Below are 14,645 nucleotides of genomic sequence, written 5' to 3'. Positions count from 1 at the left end.
TCCGGGGGTCTACGTAGTGGTATTTCAGGCTTCATAATGCGCCACACATTTTCAATGGGAGACAGGTCTGGACTACTACTATAAAGCCACGCTGTTGTAACACGTGGCTTGGCATTGTCTTGCTGAAATAAGCAGGGGCGTCCATGATAACGTTGCTTGGATGGCGACATATGTTGCTCCAAAACCTGTATGTACCTTTCAGCATTAATGGTGCCTTCACAGATGTGTAAGTTACCCATGTCTTGGGCACTAATACACCCCCACACCATCACACATGCTGGCTTTTACACTTTGCGCCTATAACAATCCGAATGGTTATTTAACTCTTTATTCCGGAGGACACGACGTCCGCAGTTTCCAAAAACAATTTGAAATGTGGACTCGTCAGACCACAGAACACTTTTCCACTGTCATGTCTGTGTGATCATGTTTTGTTTTAGTAATGTTCGGTTTAAATTTTGGACTTTTTGTGCACTTTTGTTTTGTTTTGTCACCATAGCAACCATTAGTTTCACCTGTCACATCACGCACCTGTTCCACGTTTGGACTCATTGTGCACTCTTGTCACCATAGCAACCATTAGTTTTCACCTGTCACGTCACGCACCTGTTTCACGTTTCGAGTCACGCACCTGCTTTCACTAATCATGTCCATAGTATTTAAGTTCATTCATTTTCTGTTGTTCGTGCTGACGACATCTGTCATGACTTGGACTTTGGCTTGGTTTGTTCTCCCGTGGTGCAAATGAACTGGACTGGTCAAGGCTTGAAGGTGGGTACATGATTTATTTTAAACTATCAAAAAAGGAATAAACAAAAAGCGCGCACAGTGGCGGAGAATAAAACTAGACTTTAAACACAAAACTTGCACATTGGCAGAAACTATGAACAATTAAACAAAACACTAACTGTGGCTTAACAAACAAAAACTTACTTGGCATGGAACCGGCATGAAAAAAAGAGTAGCAAGCGTCATCAGGGTGTGGAGAGTGTGCAGGAGCATAAATGTGGTGATGTCGTCAGAACGAACAACAGAAAATGAATGAACTTAAATACTATGGACATGATTAGTGAAAGCAGGTGCGTGACTCGAAACGTGAAACAGGTGCGTGACGTGACAGGTGAAAACTAATGGTTGCTATGGTGACAAGAGTGCACAATGAGTCCAAACGTGGAACAGGTGCGTGATGTGACAGGTGAAACTAATGGTTGCTATGGTGACAAAACAAAACAAAAGTGCACAAAAAGTCCAAAATTTAAACCGAACATTACTAAAACAAAACATGATCACACAGACATGACATCCACTTTGTATCAGTCCATGTTAGATGAGCTCAGGCCCAGCGAAGCCGGCGGCGTTTCTGGGTGTTGTTGATAAATGGCTTTGGCTTTGCATAGTAGAGTTTTAACTTACACTTACAGATGTAGCGACCAACTGTGGTTACTGACAGTGGTTGTCTGAAGTGTTCCTGAGCCCATGTGGTGATATCATTTACACACTGATGTCGCTTTTTGATGTAGTACCACCTGAGGGATCCAAGGTCCGTAGTATCATCGCTTACGTGCAGTAATTTCTCCAGATTCTCTGAACCTTTTGATGATATTACAGACCGTAGATGGTAAAAACCCTAAATTCCTAAATTTTCAATGGGAGACAGGTCTGGACTAAAGCCAGGCAAGTCTAGTACCCGCACTCTTTTACTATGAAGCCACGTTGATGTAACACGTGGCTTGGCATTGTCTTGCTGAAATAAGCAGGGGCGTCCATGATAACGTTGCTTGGATGGCGACATATGTTGCTCCAAAACCTGTATGTACCTTTCAGCATTAATGGTGCCTTCACAGATGTGTAAGTTACCCATGTTTTGGGCGCTAATACACCCCCATACCATCACACATGCTGGCTTTTGAACTTTGCGCCTAGAACAATCCGGATGGTTCTTTTCGTCTTTGGTCCGGAGGACACAACGTCCGCAGTTTCCGAAAACAATTTGAAATGTGGACTCGTCAGACCACAGAACACTTTTCCAATTTGTATCAGTCCATCTTAGATGAGTTCGGGCCCAGCGAAGCCGGCGGCGTTTCTGGGTGTTGTTGATAAATGGCTTTGGCTTTGCATAGTAGAGTTTTAACTTGCACTTACAGATGTAGAGACCAACTGTAGTTACCGACAGTGGTTTTCTGAAGTGTTCCTGAGGCCATGTGGTGATATCATTTACACACTCATGTCGCTTTTTGATGCGGCACCGCCTGAGGGATCCAAGGTCCGTAGTATCATCGCTTACGTGCAGTAATTTCTCCAGATTCTCTGAACCTTTTGATGATATTACAGACTGTAGATGGTGAAATCCCTAAATTCCTAAATTTTCAATGGGAGACAGGTCTGGACTACAGACAGGCCAGTCTAGTACCCGCACACTTTTACTATGAAGCCACGCTGTTGTAACACGTGGCTTGGCATTGTCTTGTGAAATAAGCAGGGGCGTCCATGATAACGTTGCTTGGATGGCAACATATGTTGTTCCAAAACCTGTATGTACCTTTCAGCATTAATGGCGCCTTCACAAATGTGTAAGTTACCCATGTCTTGGGCACTAATACACCCCCATACCATCACACATGCTGGCTTTTACACTTTGCGCCTATAACAATCCGGATGGTTCTTTTCGTCTTTGGTCCGGAGGACACGACGTCCACAGTTTCCAAAAACAATTTGAAATGTGGACTCGTCAGACCACAGAACACTTTTCCACTTTGTATCAGTCCATGTTAGATGAGCTCAGGCCCAGCGAAGCCGGCGGCGTTTCTGGGTGTTGTTGATAAATGGCTTTCGCTTTGCATAGTAGAGTTTTAACTTGCACTTACAGATGTAGCGACCAACTGTAGTTACTGACAGTGGTTGTCTGAAGTGTTCCTGAGCTCATGTGGTGATATCCTTTACACACTGATGTCTGTTTTTGATGCCGTACCGCTTGAGGGATCGAATGTCACGGGCATTCAATGTTACAAGTAGTGATTTCTCCAGATTCTCTGAACCTTTTGATGATATTACAGAGCGTAGATGGTGAAATCCCTAAATTCCTTGCAATAGCTGGTTGAGAAATGTTGTTCTTTAACAATTTGCTCACGCATTTGTTGACAAAGTGGTGACTGCATACCAGTGTTTCTTAACCATAGGGCCGGGGGCCATTGTTGGGCCGCGAGCGCCCCTAGAATGTAAAATATGTGTTTTTTTCAGCTGTGGTCCGCATAGGCCGCAGCGGTGTTTAGTTGTTATACACTTTTCCACCACTTGTGGCAGTAGTGACAACATAAAACAAACAGAAGAAGTCTGTCCCTAATGTCATAGGGACATTTTTAAGCGCAAAAATTGTGACTAAAGTGGTGAAGCTGTATTTTCATTTGCACTTTAATTTTATTGACAGTTTAGTTAAGAACCATATTTATTATTAATTTATCAATTTTAGCACAACATAATACATATTGTATGCACATTTATTTTTTCTAATCAGCCTGACCTAAGCCTAAGGTTTATTTCTTAAATTATTAATAATGTTTGTGATTAACACATGCTTTTATATCATTTTACAAGGTAGTAAACCTGTATTTGTATTTCTATTTTATTTTTATTTTTATTTTTATTTTTATTTTTATTTTTATTTTTATTTTTATTTTTATTTTTATTTTTATTTTTATTTTTATTTTTATTTTTTTAATTAATTAATTTATTTATTTATTTATTTATTTATTTTTTATTGTTATCTTTTTATTTTTATTTTTATTTTTATTTTTATTTTTATTTTTATTTTTATTTTTATTTTTATTTTTATTTTTATTTTTATTTTTATTTTATTTTTATTTTATTTTTATATTATTTTTATTTTTATTTTTATTTTTATTTTTATTTTTATTTTTATTTTTATTTTTTATTTTTTATTTTTTAATTTTAATTTTAATTTTAATTTTAATTTTAATTTTAATTTTAATTTTAATTTTAATTTTAAAGTTTTATTTTTTTATTTTTTTTATTTATTTTTTTATTTTATTTCTTATTTTTTTATAATTTGTAGCACTTTGAGATTTTAACAAATGTAAAGTGCGCTACAAATATAATTCATTATTATTATTATTATTATTATTATTAAGTAGGTCAGATATTTTATTTTATTGAATATGATCAAAATCAAGAGTAAGATTATTAATTCAGTGTTAATATTGGAGTGGGCCTCTGTAGTGGAATAGTTTGTTCCTAAGAACCACTGCTATATACAATGACCTTTGGCTACAATTTGGCACTTTAACATGTTATATGTTCATTAATGTGCATTAATGTACTATAAAATTGGCAACTTCCTATCAGGAGTTGTAATATACATTCATAAACAAGCTAACGTCCTATCGGCTAACTTCTAAATCACTAATCCTCGCCTCTGTGGCGACAAATAAAGTACGTTTCTTCCAAGTATTATTATCACTGGAGGACGAGGAATAACTCGTAGGAGGATGAGATAGCTAACCGCTAACACGCTAGCGCTCCTCAATGTAAACAAATGGGTGGATCGATATTTTTATCGTCACCATTTTTTTTTTGTCCTTCTCAAAAAAATTTATATTGTGATTAGTAACTCAGAAAATACGTCCCTGGACACATGAGGACTTTGAATGTGACCAATGTATGATCCTGTAACGACTTGGTATCGGATTGATGCCCATCATCCAAAACTTATGTAAGGTATCAAACAAGAGAAGAATAAGTGATTATTACATTTTAACAGAAGTGTTGAAAGAGAAAATAACCAGATATTAACAGTAAATACATAAAAAGATTAATAATTCATTTTCTACCGCTTGTCCCACATAATTTGGACAAAAATAATACAAATGGGAAATGACACAATATGTTACTGCAGAACCATAACTTTCACTAACTTGAAGTGTTTTGCCAAGAGGATTATTGGTGATATGTTAGAACAGTGGTTCTTAACCTGGGTTGTGTCTCGCCGCGGAGGGCGAGACACATCCGAGTCATGGTGTAAATAAAAACTTCTCCCTATCGGCGTATTACGGATACGGCAACAGCAGAAGTCAGACTGATTTGCAGGTGTGTAATTTGTTGTGAGTTCATGCCCTGTGTTGGTTGTGTCCTTTGAACCAGGTGATGTTTATATAACTTTGTCTTGAATTTGAAAAAAATTATATATTTTTTTCACTAAAGAAGGGTTTGGTGAATGCGCATATGAAACTGGTGGGATTCGTTACCTCCAACAAGGTTAAGAACCACTCTGTTAGAAGTAAAAAAAACAAACAAAAAAAACAATTTGATGTTGTCTTTATTTTTACGTTATCAAGCCATGGTTTTATCCTTCCTGCAAATAAAGTTGGATTGGGTTAATGAAGCATTTTAATTTATTCAAACGAATCAATACAGCAATTTTTTCTATTTGCACAAAATGCCGAGAGCCAAGAACAAGTTTGCTGTGGAGGTTTTAGTGTTCTTTATGAAGAATGTCAGTTCAAGTTTCCAGATTATCTGTCCTGAAGTGGGAGTATTTACCCCCAGCTTCCAAAGCCCTTAAAGACGGGATGTTCACGGCTTCCCCTTCGGAGATAAAACCCCATCCAAACGCTCCTTAAATCCGCCGTCATCCGCACATTCTCCAGCAAATCCTAAGGACAGGGAGAGAAAGTCCAAAGTCTTTCTTCAATGAGAACGTCTGGAGAAGAAGACCTGGACTGAGTTCCTGGTCTCTGAGTGAACTCCCATCTTGTCTTGCCACAAGTCCACCGGCTGATTTACCGAGTGTGACCGGCGGCCTGGACCAGGTCTGAGGCCTGTCAGGCTGGTGCTGGTGAGACCACAACAGAAAGGATGAAAGTTCTTTTACTCAAGCTTCTCCGCTGGGTCACCATATTAACGCTTTTCTTTGTGTTTTAATTATGTGATTATTAGGGCCCGCATGGCCCATTGCATAAGGACTCCCAAAGGGAGTCCTTATGCAATGGGACATAAGGACCTATTGAATTTGTAAGGTTTTATTCTTTATTCTTTATTCTTCCGCCGACAACATTAAACTGTAATTTGACCCACTTAACATGCTTCAAAACTCACCATATTTGACCCACACATCAGGACCTGCGAAAATTGCCTTTTAAAAAAAAAAAAACCCCACAAAACTCAAAATTGCGCTCTAGCGCCCCCTAGGAAAAAAAACACTAGACTGCCTGAAACTCCCACTAGGAAGGTCGGAGAGACATGAAACAAAAACCTCTATGTAGGTCTGACTCAGACCTAGATTTTATAATAGTACATTCTCGGGCTAAAATCAACAGGAAGTTGGCAATTCCCCCTTCAAGACAAAGAAGTACTAAAAACAGTCACTTTTGCCTCTTTGAGCTGTAATTTGACCCTCTTAACACGCTTCAAAACTCACCAAACTGAACGCACACATCAGGACTGTCAAAAATTGCGATCTTATAAAAAACCTAACCTAACCCAATTTTTGAATAAAACGCAGAAAAAACTGGTCCTCGGAAGAAGAAAATGACAAAACTGCCTGTAACTCCCACTGGGAAGGTCGGAGAGACATGAAACAAAAACCTCTATGTAGGTCTAACTTAGACCTAGATTTCATAAATTGACAACCCCCAGCAAAAATCTACAAGAAGCTTGCTATTCCCCCTTCAACACAACATTTTTGTAAAAACCGGTCACCTTTCTTCAAACATTATCTCCTCTGAGCGTGTTTGTTGTTTCGGCTTCAAACTAACACAGGAGAGAGATTGAACCCTTTTGATTAAAAGTTATCGAAAGAGTTTTAATACCGGCTCCGGTTTTGATTTTATGACCCTTCAAAGAGCCGCTGCGCTGATGCTGCTGTTTTTTCAAGAAGGCTGCTTAAAAGCAGGAAGCACCAGCGTGCCCACACAATGCAGACAAGGTAGGTACACTAGACAAAAGTATTGGGACAATTCGGACTAAAAGTAGACAAAAGTATTGGGACACTTATGACGAAAACTGAACAAAAGTATTGGGACACTTGGGACTAGCACCTGCCAAATACGCGGGCCCGGCCAATGCTGCTTGCAGCTTTAATTGGTCTTGTTATTATTATTATTATTCCGCCGCCTCTTTGAGCTGTAATTTGACCTCCTTAACATGCTTCAAAACTCACCATATTTAATACACACATCAGGACTGGCAAAAATTGCCATCTAATAAAAAAAATAATGAAAATAAAAAAACCTCAAAATTGCGCTCTAGCGCCCCCTAGGAAAATACACAGACAAAACTGCTTGTAACTTCCGGTAGGAATGTCGTAGAGACATGATTTCATACATTGACATCCTTCAGCAAAATTCAACAGGAAGTTGGCAATTCCCCCTTCAAAACAAAGGTTTTGTAAAAACAGTCACTTTTGCCTCTTTGAGCTGTAATTTGACCCCCTTAACATGCTTCAAAACTCACCAAACTGGACACACACATTGGGACTGGCAAAAATTGCGATCTAATAAAAAAAACCCAACCCCAAAACTCAAAATTGCGCTCTAGCGCCCCCTTGGAAGAAAACACAGACACAACTGCTCCGAGGAAGAAAACAGACAAAACTGCCTGTAACTTCCAGTAGGAATGTCTTAGAGACATGAAACAAAAACCTCTATATAGGTCTCACTTAGACCTACATTTCATAGATTGACAACCCACAGCAAAAATCTAAGTTTGCTATTCCCCCTTCAAAACAAAAGTTTTGTAAAAACCTTTTTCAAACATGATCTCCTCTGAGCGCGTTTGTCGTGTCGGCTTCAAACTAGCACATGAGAGAGATTGAACCCTTTTGATTAAAAGTTGACCAAAGAGTTTTAATTACTGCTCCGGTTTGGATTTTATGTGCCGTCAAAGTCGATCCCGTCCATCGCTGCTTGCAGCTTTAATTATTATTATTATTATTATTAGGGACCGAGTCCCTTTGGGACCGACACCATCACTGACACCATCACTGATGGTGGAAACTTTACACTAGACTTCAGGCAACGTGGATCCTGTGCCTCTCCTGTCTTCCTCCAGACACTGGGACCTCGATTTCCAAAGGAAATGCAAAATTTGCATGGTTGGGTGATGGTTTGGGGTGCCATGTCATCTGCTGGTGTCGGTCCACTCTGTTTCCTGAGATCCAGGGTCAACGCAGCCGTCTACCAGCAAGTTTTAGAGCACTTCATGCTTCCTGCTGCTGACCTGCTCTATGGAGATGGAGATTTCAAGTTCCAACAGGACTTGGCGCCTGCACACAGCGCAAAATCTACCCGTGCCTGGTTTACGGACCATGGTATTTCTGTTCTAAATTGGCCCGCCAACTCCCCTGACCTTAGCCCCATAGAAAATCTGTGGGGTATTGTGAAAAGGAAGATGCAGAATGCCAGACCCAAAAACGCAGAAGAGTTGAAGGCCACTATCAGAGCAACCTGGGCTCTCATAACACCTGAGCAGTGCCAGAAACTCATCGACTCCATGCCACGCCGCATTAACGCAGTAATTGAGGCAAAGGAGCTCCAACCAAGTATTGAGTATTGTACATGCTCATATTTTTCATTTTCATACTTTTCAGTTGGCCAACATTTCTAAAAATCCCTTTTTTGTATTAGCCTTAAGTAATATTCTAATTTTGTGACACACGGAATTTTGGATTTTCATTTGTTGCCACTTCAAATCATCAAAATTAAATGAAATAAACATTTGAATGCATCAGTCTGTGTGCAATGAATAAATATAATGTACAAGTTACACCTTTTGAATGCAATTACTGAAATAAATCAAGTTTTTCAAAATATTCTAATTTACTGGCTTTTACCTGTATATATATACATACATACATACATATATACATACATATATATATATATATATATATATATATATATATATATAAACCCATCCAAACGCTCCTTAAATATGTATATACATATATATATATATATATATATATATATATATATATATATATATATATATATATATATATATATATATATATATATATATATATTTATATATAGACTCGCTCTCAAGTCACCTGTTTACTCATCAAGCTAATAACAACAGCACAGCACACTTCCCCCCCTTTCACAATAATAGTGCGCTTACCAAATAAAGGTTTGAAAAAAGGACCTTACTGTACTTAAAATACATTTACACAAGTATAATGTTTTGACCTCAAATACTGGTCAAATTGTCGAAATATGTATTGCACCAATAAATTAATTAACAAATATTTTATTAAATTTTATTTGACAAAAATAAAATAAGTGTAATGGGTAAAAAAAATAAATTAAAAACAAACCGAAATTATTATTTTTTTAATTATTTTTTTTTTTGCTATTGTTATTCAAATGTATTGTTATTACTATTATTATTGTTGTTGTTGTGGTTTATTCGTTTGTCATTTATATGCAAGGTTTAAAAAAAAAAAAACTACAGTATATTTAAAGTTGAGTTTTGGTGGTACAATAAATACTCATATTTTCAAATGAATGAATAATCGTGATTATTATTTTTGCATTAATCGTCTAGCCCAGAGTGTGGAGGGGGAAAAGCAGTGGGGATGGAACACACCTCTGAAGGCGCCTGTGCTGATTAAAAAATGTAATAAATAAAAAATAGTCTTTTTTAAAAAAAATGTTACTGTTTTTTTTATACTGGTATTATTATTCAAACATATGCCTGTTTTGATTTATTTGTTACTAATTTATATCCAGGTTGTTGTTGTTTTTAAACTATAATTAAAGTTTAGTTTTGGTTGTACAATAAATACTCATGTTTTTAAATGAATGAATAATCGTATAATTAATCGTGATTACAATATCAGTTAAAATAATCGTGATTATTATCTTTGTATTAATTGTTCAGCCCTAGTGTGGAGGGGGGGAAAGCAGTGGGGATAGAACACACCCCTGGGGGGCGCCATTGCTGATTACCGGTGGAAAATTGAAAAAAGTAAGAACAATTATTTTTTTATTTTTTTGGTTATATAGTTTTTTTATATTGCTATTGTCATTTAAATGTAATTGTTATTACTATTATAATTATTTACTTGTTGTGATTTATTTGTTACTAATTTATATCTAGGGTTTAAAAAAAATATATATATATATATTTAAAGTTGAGTTTTGGTGGTACAATAAATTATTTAAATTAAATTATTATTTATTTATTCATTATTTAATTACATTAATTACATTAATTTAATTTAATTTAATTTAACTTAATTTAATTGTGTTTTATTTTATTTTATTTTATTTCCATCCATCCATCTATTTTCTACCGCTTGTCCCTTTTTTTGGGGGGGGGGGGGGTAATTAAATTACATTAAATTAAACTTAATTTACATTTATTAGTTATTATTTATTTATTTATTTATTATTTTATTATTTATCAATTGATTATTAAATTATTTAAATGTATTGTTATTGCTATTGTGCGACTTCCGCCCGAATGCAGCTGAGATAGGCTCCAGCACCCCCCGCGACCCCAAAAGGGACAAGCGGTAGAAAATGGATGGATGGGTTATTGCTATTATAATTATTTAACTTGTTGTGATTTATTTGTTTCTAATTTATATCCAGGGTTTAAAAAATATTTAAAGTTGAGTTTTGGTGGTAAAATAAATACTCATATTTTCAAATGAATGTGTACTTAATCGGGTTTACAATACCAGTGAAAATAATTGTGATTATTATCTTTGCATTAATCGTTCAGCCCTAGAGTGGAGGGGGGAAGAGCAGTGGGGATAGGACACACCCCTGGGGGACGCCAGTGCTGATAACCTGCCTTCTGTCAGTCAGGAAGCCGGCGCTTCACCGACAGGTGGAAAATGAAAAAAATGAAAAGGTTTTTTTTGCCATATTTGTGGCGAGCAATGAGTCAGAGCTGAGATTGAGTTGACTTTGCTTTAAGGTCTGCGCTGACTGCAGCTGGCCTCCAGGGACCTGCATAATGTGGGGGTTAGAGGAGGTCAGGGGTCCGAGTATGCGGTGCTTAAGAGGGACGAGAGAGTCTTGGGGGAAAGAAAATAAAGCCGAAAAGTAACCCGACGCCAGAAAGTAATCATTTATGTGAAAATGTGCTGACATAGGCATAAACTCCGACTTGAAGTTCTCAGGAAGTGAAAGGGAGAAATATCTAGTCTTTTTCCACACTAACCGCTCGTTAGAGTACCCCCCCCCCCCCCTGAAAGGAAACATTCATTGCACGCGCTTAAGCAAAAACAGAAAATATTTGGTCAGGATTTGGAGTTGTTTCTTTTCGGAGCGGCTGTGGTTTTTGTCAAACATGAAGCAGATGCACGATTCCTGGTATACAACACCCGGGGGGCGGGGGGGCTCGTAAACATCGAAGCCTCGTCTAAAGTGACAAGACGGTGGTTTAATATTGGAATGTGACGCAGGCTGCCAAACACAAACAAGATAAGCAAGATTCTACCTTCATGCTGGAGCCTACCCCAGGTGACGAAGGCGAAGGGGCAGTCCGTCACAGAAGGCGTACGAACAAATAATAATAATAATAATACCTGGGATTTATATAGCGCTTTTCTAAATACCCAAAGTCGCTTTACATGTGTGTGGGGGGGTTGGGGGAGGAGGGACGATTAAAACAACTTTATTAGAAAAAAATAAAAATAAAATAAAAAAATAAAATAAAATAAAAAAATAATAATAATAAAAAATAAAAATAAAAATAAATAAATAAATAAGAGACACCTAGGGCAGGGTCAGTTTGGAAAGGCTAATGTGAAGAGGTGAGTTTTTAGGGTGGCTTTGAAGGTAGGGAGGGAGGGGGCATCTCTAATAAACAAACATTCACCCCTAGTCATGAATATTGCATACAACGTGCACGTAAACGTCCCCCATTTTAACGCGTAAAATGTCTTTTAATGAGAAGGAGTCACTTTCAGTTAAGAAATACTGCATGTTGAATGTAGTACAAAGTAGCAGTTAAGAAATAATAATAATAATAAAACCTTACAAATTCAATAGGGTCCTCTGTCCCATTGTAAAAGGACTCCCTTTGGGAGTCCTTTTACAATGGGCCATGCGGGCCCTAATAATATATATTGTATATAATATATACTGTAGATAATATATATAATATTTCCTCTATATAATATATACTGTATATGATATATATTGTATATAATATATACTGTAAATAATATATACTGTGTATAATATGGGCAGCACGGTGGAACAAGGGTTAGTACATGTGCCTCACAATACGAAGGTCCTGCATTCGATCCTGGACTCGGGGATCTTTCTGTATGGAGTTTGCATGTTCTCCCCGTGACTGCGTGGGTTCCCTCCGGGTACTCCGGGCTTCCTCCCACCTCCAAAGACATGCACCTGGGGATAGGCCCCTCCCACCTCCAAAGACATGTACCTGGGGATAGGCCCCTCCCACCTCCAAAGACATGCACCTGGGGATAGGCCCCTCCCACCTCCAAAGACATGTACCTGGGGATAGGCCCCTCCCACCTCCAAAGACATGCACCTGGGGATAGGCCCCTCCCACCTCCAAAGACATGTACCTGGGGATAGGCCCCTCCCACCTCCAAAGACATGCACCTGGGGATAGGCCCCTCCCACCTCCAAAGACATGCACCTGGGGATAGGCCCCTCCCACCTCCAAAGACATGCACCTGGGGATAGGCCCCTCCCACCTCCACAGACATGCACCTGGGGATAGGCCCCTCCCACCTCCACAGACATGCACCTGGGGATAGGCCCCGCCCACCTCCACAGACATGCACCTGGGGATAGGCCCCTCCCACCTCCACAGACATGCACCTGGGGATAGGCCCCTCCCACCTCCACAGACATGCACCTGGGGATAGGCCCCTCCCACCTCCACAGACATGCACCTGGGGTTAGGCCCCTCCCACCTCCAAAGACATGCACCTGGGGATAGGTTGATTGGCAACACTAGTGTGTGAATGTTGTCTGTCTATCTGTGTTGGCCCTGTGATGAGGTGGTGACTTGTCCAGGGTGTACCCCGCCTTCCGCCCGAATGCAGCTGATTGTACATTTTACATTCTATTTTTGGCCGAAGTAAGACAAACAAAAACAATTGTGACGTTGTCTTGATTTTGCATTTTTGTTCCTGCTTTCCCTTGTTTTTGTGCTCGCCCTCCTTTTTCTTTCTCTCCTCAGTTGCCATGGCGACGGGGGAGGGCAAGAGCGCACCTGTGTGCAATCACCACCAGGCTCCTTAAGCCCATGGTCCACCTGGGGTCTCTGTTGGTCCCTGGCTGCTCCTGGTCTAGTTCTGCCAGCTCTACACTTTCTAGTTCTTATTAGAAAAGGACTTTTAGGCACTTTTGTTTTGAACCAGTTTTTTCTCTTTGTTTTTTTTTTTTCATCTCCTCTTTGCTCCCGGGTTCCCGCTGACCCAACAGCAACTTTGAAAAGGGTGACAGGAACCCTGCCAAGCAAAAAAAAAAAAAACTACAAATGTGCTGACTTGCTTTCAAGGCATTCGTCACTCTCCCCTTTCCCCATTGGTTAATAAGGCGGAAGTGGATGCGATTACTTCGAAACGACCAAAGAAACGAAAAGTTTTGCCTGAGGAAAAAAAAAAAAAGGACAGTCGAGGATCAACATTGGCCCGGCTTTTACTCGCTGAGGAGGGATTTACGATGCTGCCTCGACTCTGTTCCTGCTGGACCAGTAAGTACCTTTCCGTGCTCAAGTCAAAATGCTAATGCTAATGTTAGCTATCAGAAAATTGGCATGGTAGCTTGATTTTTTTTCCCCCAGTTCCACGCAACTTACTCCAAAGTGAACCAAAATAACAATCCGATGACTGCAAATATAAAGTTTGAGTCAAATATGTCGGGTCCTGCTGCGGAAAAGATCAGTCAGGCTTTGGTCCACCGGCGCCAAAATCAAAAACTGAACAGTGTGGCTTCAAGTCCGTCATGATTCACATAATGAGATGAATAAGATGCTTTTATCGGGATTCTTTGTACTTTATAAAGACTTGTAGTTTGATCCACTTTAAGAAAGTGGATCATATTAGTACATTGTTTATTAATGCATTCCATAATTTAACTGCACATACTGATATACTGAAGGTTTTAAGTGTTGTACGTGCGTACAAATGTTAAAATGTTGGCTAGTAGGTTATAGTTTGCTTTGTACATAATTTTAGCTGTTAAAGTTGATCATATTAGTACATTGTTCACAGTCCCATTCCATAATTTAACTCCACATACTGAAATACTAAAGGTTTTAAGTGTTGTACGCGCATACAAATGTTAAAATTTTGGCTAGAAAGTTATAGTTTGCTTTGTACATCATTTTAGCTGTTAAAGTGGATCATATTAGTACAAACCCCGTTTCCATATGAGTTGGGAAATTGTGTTAGATGTAAATATAAACGGAATACAATGATTTGCAAATGATTTTCAAGCCATATTCAGTTGAATATGCTACAAAGACAACATATTTGATGTTCAAACTCATAACATTTTTTTTTTTTTGCAAATAATCATTAACTTTAGAATTTGATGCCAGCAACACGTGACAAAGAAGTTGGAAAAGGTGGCAAAAAAGACTGATAAAGTTGAACACATCAAACACTTATTTGGAACATCCAGCAA

The sequence above is a fragment of the Nerophis lumbriciformis genome, linkage group LG37 (genome assembly GCF_033978685.3).
Source record: "Nerophis lumbriciformis linkage group LG37, RoL_Nlum_v2.1, whole genome shotgun sequence".
Taxonomy (NCBI): Eukaryota; Metazoa; Chordata; class Actinopteri; order Syngnathiformes; family Syngnathidae; genus Nerophis; species Nerophis lumbriciformis.
Note: the sequence above shows the minus strand (reverse complement) of the source record.